The following is a 6204-nucleotide window of genomic DNA, read 5'->3' as shown; positions in this document are numbered from 1 at the left end:
TAAGCGATAGAAGAAATCTTAACGAACGCTCAGAGGAAATTTGCTGGACACGGAGAGGGGTGACCATGGTCTGTTAGGAATGAGGCAGTTTATGGTAAGACTTAGGTTTCCTAAGGGAGCTTAAGCGTCTCGAACTAACACGAGTGGGTGTTTTAGCGAAGAGAGAGCTTTCAAGATGATGTGCAAACTGTTGAGACACTTGGTATGAGTTTTTGAAACTAATTTGCCCATGAAGACGATGTACTATTCACTTAATGAAATGCCACATTATTTTAAAAATCAATGGTTTACATATTGATTACAAAAATGCATATTATGATCTACTTCATTGATAATACTTTGGACTTTGTACATGTCAACCATGAGTCAAAGATCACTCAAGTTACAATCCATGGAGGATTGGAAGTTATTGTCAAATTAGGGAAAGCATTAGTCAACGTCATACTTTTCCCTCTCTATACAGGCGATTAAGAAGCTTTTGTAGAGAACGGCTCCTAAGTCATCCTCATGGTTATGGCTTTTGTCAATAAGTTTTCCTTTTTCTTTTAAAATAATGTAAGTGGCCATCTATAACATTAGCCTCTTTAGTCTACACATCAATGTGAGCAGTTCAATTCCCTCAAGGCTTTAGCCTTATGCATATCTTCTTATGATTACAATTTTAAGCCTCAACTTTTTATTGCAGTATTGATTTTCTCTTTAAAATATGCAAGTGTGTCTAATGTATGGATGCGCATTGAGCCGACTACATGTGTCATGTTATTAAAGTCTAGTCTATCTATATGCTTAGAAAGGAAATTTCCATATAGATTATTAGCTTCACAAAGTCTATTGGTAAAAAATTTATTGATATTATATCCTTGGAGCAATGGTTTTTGTTCAAAATTTGGGCTTCATCATATGCCACTTAGGTTAGTGCAAATGTAAGACGAGCATAACTAAACGTGTAGTCAATCTTGCATGTATACACGAGAAAGAAAGAAAGTTGTATTGACCTTTTAGATGCCTCAAAGATATATAGGATAAAGAGAGACTAATTAAAGTTTAGTTACAATCCACTTTGAGAAGCTATTGCCATGAAAAGAAACATATGCTACGATGTTATTAGCACGAAAAAGAAAACCAACTACTAAAGCTACCAAAGTTCCTAACATTGCCCTTCTTTCTAGTTGCCTTGATCTTGGCAATTTCACTTGGTTGCACTTTGAATTGTGTTGGTGTAAGTTCATGTTTCAACCAGAGAGAGAGAGAGAGAGAGAATTTAGACACGTCTTGATGGAAGATAGTAATTTGTGCCATATTACAAGCAAATTCCAAACAAAAGGGAGTCCTTTCATAGAGACAATACTCTATGTACATTGTTAAATGTGTCACATTTACCAAATCATGGAAAAAGCTAGATTATGGAAATGAGAGAGAGAGAGAGAGAGAGAGAGATTACTAGGCTTCTTAATTTCTTGAACCACAAAGAAGTACCAATTTCTATGCATAAAGAAAGAGGTTGAGACTATAAAATGGCTAGCACTATCAACCATCTCATTTGGTCTTAGTGTATCTAGGGAAACTACTTGCACAAGCAAGACATTTTGGATACGAGTGTCATCATCATCATGTGAGTTTGGTGTGTCATCATTAATATGGGTGACCAACTTATAGTCAAATGAGACAAACTAACTAATTGTGTTGCATGTAGATTGTGCCAATACATATGGCACAAGAGAGTATGTGTGCTTTATTGGGTTTGCCTAGGCTCCCTTATTAAGGCAAGCTTCTCAATTAGTGTAAGGGTTGTGGACCATAGTTGGGATGCTTTAATGTTATATGAACATTGATCATTTACACTAAAAGTTTACGTATGATGTACATGTGTCCTCAAAAACATTGTGTAGAGCAAACACTTTGATTATACATCAAATGGTATCTCTAATCATTTTGATTTTTGACATAAAACATTTTTCCAATGCCTTGAACAAATTTGTGTACGTGTCCTTTGTGGAGGAGTTGATATACAAATAGTGAAACAATAGTAGATTAAGGTTTCTTTTAAAATTATGCTCATCTTCAAACTACTTAACATTACTTAATCTAAACTCAAATTTGCACAAGATTTGAATATAATGGCATATTTATGTATAAGATTTGGTTCAATAGCATAATGTAGATTTGTTTGTGGGGTGAAGTTGAGATGTAGGACAATTTCAAACTAGGATTTAAGAGAAATGTGTTGACATTCTAGACATGTTAAAAAATCATAAAAGTCTTAATAAAATTGATAGTATTTTCAAGCATTTTGTCTTGCAAATAATGTGTATGTCCATAAGAATACATAATGAAGATGGTTGACTCAATTATAATAACTTTAAAAGAAGTTGTCGTTATAAAACTTAAAGCAACAATGCGAAAGGATGGTTGCTTCCCTTTTTGACGAAAATGCAAAGTGAGCAAGGTGTCGCCTCACAAGCTTTGCAATGATGCCAACTGTGCAAAGTGCGGTTAGTGGGCTTGGCCAACAATTTTTTGCTAAGTCTAGTAGGCATTGTATATTAGACAAGCAGATTAGATAAGTAGACTCTCACAAGCTTTTCACAAGCACACATAATTGAGTATGTTGTAACATTATGATAGGAAACCCAATTGCATTAATTCATCTAGATTTTGGATTGTATGAGTGCCACTCACTTGAGATTTTATAATTTAGATTGTATGAGGGCCACTCACTTAAGATTTTATAATTTGTGATTACCAAGATGATTGTATACTATAAATTACTTCCCATATGTATTGGCTCATATAGATTTTGGATTGTATGAGGGGTACTCACTTTTAACATTTTATAATTTGCTATTACCAAGATCTTATATAAGGTAGATCACTTCCTATAAGTATATAAAACCAGAGAGAGAGAAAGAAAGAAAGATATATTAACATCTTGTGAGGCCAAAATTGGCATGACAACCATGTACAATGCTAATCACTAGAGAGAGAGAGAGAGAGAGAGAGAGAGAGAGAGAGAGAGAGAGAGAGATGAACCTTTTTGAATCTTAAGAGAACACTTGTGAATAGTAGGCTAATGAGGCATATTAGAGTAGTTATGAATTGCAAGTTGTTAGATGCAAAATGCATGTTCACTCAAGTTTTAGAATAGATTATTAAGCTACAAGGTAGTTTTGTGCATGAAGGTGAAATTAACAAATGGCTTTCTCCTTTTTTCAATCTAATTTTTATCAAGTGATGGACGTGGCAATTGTGCGATATATATTGCTTCACACACACACACACACACAAAGCAAAAAGTACCCACCTTGACCTACAGCATGTACAAGAAGGCCAAGGAGTGGGTAGGTCATGCATAGAGAGACCTACATGTTGGCTATATACCTCCTATGTGCATCATGGAGCGTTCTTAGATCAATAATTTCAAACTTATGTCATGGGAAATCTTTTTGTATGAAAGATGTAACTAATCTCCATGTCCTTGCTTTTTCAACATCATTATTGGCAAAGTACTTTGCTATCAATTTGGTGGTAGTAGTTGCTTCCCATATTGAGTTAGTCATATATAAACAAAGTGAATATGTGATACAGTGAGCTTGCATGTCTAATTTGAAGGTCAATTACTCCCTTGTGAATGAAAGGGGAGTAGATTTTAGTTTAGTAAATCTTTTTAATAGACTTCCTTCTTTGGAGGTAATAATCTCCATGTAGAGAAAAGTTGTATAAAGAGAGGCATGGTGATTGCCACCAATATTGTGAATTGATTGTTTGAATAGTCAAGGTCTATGAAGTCTTTTGGATTCATGCAATTAAACTAACATGATTGCTATGGGCTTTTCAAATGAATATCAAATTGTATATTGTTCTAGTGGATCTTGCCTAATCTTTCTTTGCTTTTTAGGACTTATTAATTTATAGGTGAAGAAACTTGAATCTTGGCATTGCCAATAAGACGAGCTCTTTGTTCTTTAGGACAATAATTCATAGGTGAAGTAACTTGAATCTTGGTATTGATAGTAAGACTCAAGCTCTTTGCTTTTTAGGACTTAAAAATTCATACGTGAAGTAACTTGAATCTTAGTGTTGATAGTACAACTCAAGCTCCTATATCTTATAAAGACCAACAAAAGGTGCCAAAGGTGTTATTGCCACTTGGTGTGGACACAAGTAATCCATAAACATCTTGAAGAAAGCCCCATAGCATTCCTAAAATTGCGTACATTAGCTTTTCGATGTTGCTATATCATTTGCTAATGTGGATGGCATGATAATATGCACAAGATCTTCCACTTATGAGTTGCACACATCCACTCTAGTAGCTACTCCCCAATATGTGGTCTCTATGTGGAAGAGGATTTTTCTCTCTTTTCATTGCAAACATTCACCTACTTTCAGACATCATCAAATTTGACCATTTACTTTTCATACAACAAAAAAGGTGATTGTATATCAAGACTATGGCGTGAGCATTTAGAAAGGGTAGTGGTTAAATAAAACTTGTGTAAAGACAAAACCAATGTTCATACACTAAGATTGTAGTATGAAACAAAGAGAAAAGAGTCACTAAATGAAGCTTGTGTAAGGAGAAAAGTAACGGTTATTTACTAGGGATATGCAATAGAACATTGGGTTTAAAGTTTTGCGAGGATACATGGCATAGTTTGAGCAAGGCCTAAAATTGTGTTTGCAATGTGAATAAAAAATAAATCATCATGGTCATCACTTTGTGTTGATAAGCTACTAACTAAACAAGAGGTGCTTAGGTATTGATTAAGCAACCATAATGATGAAACAATGACTAATATGCAAAGATTCCACTATATTTGTTTCAATTCATATGTTTTTGGTAGTATAAATAGAATGCCATATGATGGAAAACCATCTATATTTTCCTCTACCTCCCATATGGGTTCTAGAAGAGATTGGGATGGTGTTAGGAGGTTGACCATCACAAACACTTGTTGCAAAAGTGACTAAACAAATGCAAAGTGGTTGGCATACACTGCAAGGGTTGCCTCCACATGTGCCAAGAGGTAGTTAGCTCCTACAAGATGTATTGACCTTTGGACTTGATATATTCATTAACCCTATGAAGCCATGTATTTGGTTCATCTATCCACACTAGAAGTCAGTCAAAACCACAACTAGGTGATGAGATATTAGTTCCTTTCCTATGTTGTTTATGTTGAGCTTAGTCGTACATAACAATGACTCAAGATCAGTGGACCCTCTATTGTAAAATCCCCTAGGATATTGGGTGCTAAATTGCATACTTCAAGATAAAATGTGTCTCTAGAAAGAAAGAAAGAAGATATATTAATGTCTTCTTAGGCCAAAATTAGCCTATGCGACAAAATCATGTACAACAACAATCGTCACTAGACATCAAAATGTGACATGCTGGAAGTGGTATACTGTAAAAGAAGCCAAGGCGGTATACACGACCAAATAGTGCTCGTATAAGGGTACAATAGGAGGATGAGAGAGTATATGTCTAGCTGTGTGGTTGAATGATACTCATTACTAGTTCCAGCTAGTCAAGATTGGTGGGCAGAGTATGTCATACATCCTCGATAAAATAGTATGAGGGTAGCATCTAGGATGCATCCTCAGCTCTGTTAACTGCTGCTCATGCCGCTAGCGGATCTTCCTCACCACTCTCTGACGTAGTATCTATTTGGTATCCCTGTATCCATGGACACTATGATGCTATGATGCTATGATCTCAACTCTCTGCACTATCAACCCTCTTTGTGTGGATGTTGTGTGGGTGGTCATTGTCTGGAAGAAATCGATAAGTTGTAACTGACACCCCCCTCTCTGTGTGGTGCCAACCTGTAGTAGTGATGTGTACAGCCTTTGAATCTCAACTAGAAACTAGCCTAGGTGGTGCTAGTGTGGGGACTCTATAACTAGTGTGAGTGAGGTGTCTCCAAATTGTGCGGGGTATCTAGCTTAGACTATGCTAGAAGCTCTACATCTACAGATGTAATGCTTCTTGCTCTATACGTCCTCTTGGCATGATTTACACAATCGCTCACCTCTAGGGATGTGGACTGCTCTCCCAGTCTCGATCTCAAGCTGGTGAGAGGATACCCTAAGCTGCCTCTCATGTGGCATGTGTACATCTAGGTATCCAGGTCTCTCAATGAAGCCATCATAAACTTGTATCAAGATTCCCTTGAAAATAGTCACCAATACCTTGAGCAG

Source organism: Lygodium microphyllum, chromosome 13 (genome assembly GCF_053477565.2).
Source record: "Lygodium microphyllum isolate KBCC chromosome 13, Lygodium_microphyllum_v1.1.10, whole genome shotgun sequence".
In the NCBI taxonomy this organism is placed as follows: domain Eukaryota; kingdom Viridiplantae; phylum Streptophyta; class Polypodiopsida; order Schizaeales; family Lygodiaceae; genus Lygodium; species Lygodium microphyllum.
The sequence above is the reverse complement of the archived record's forward strand: the minus strand, read 5'-3'. Positions refer to the sequence as shown.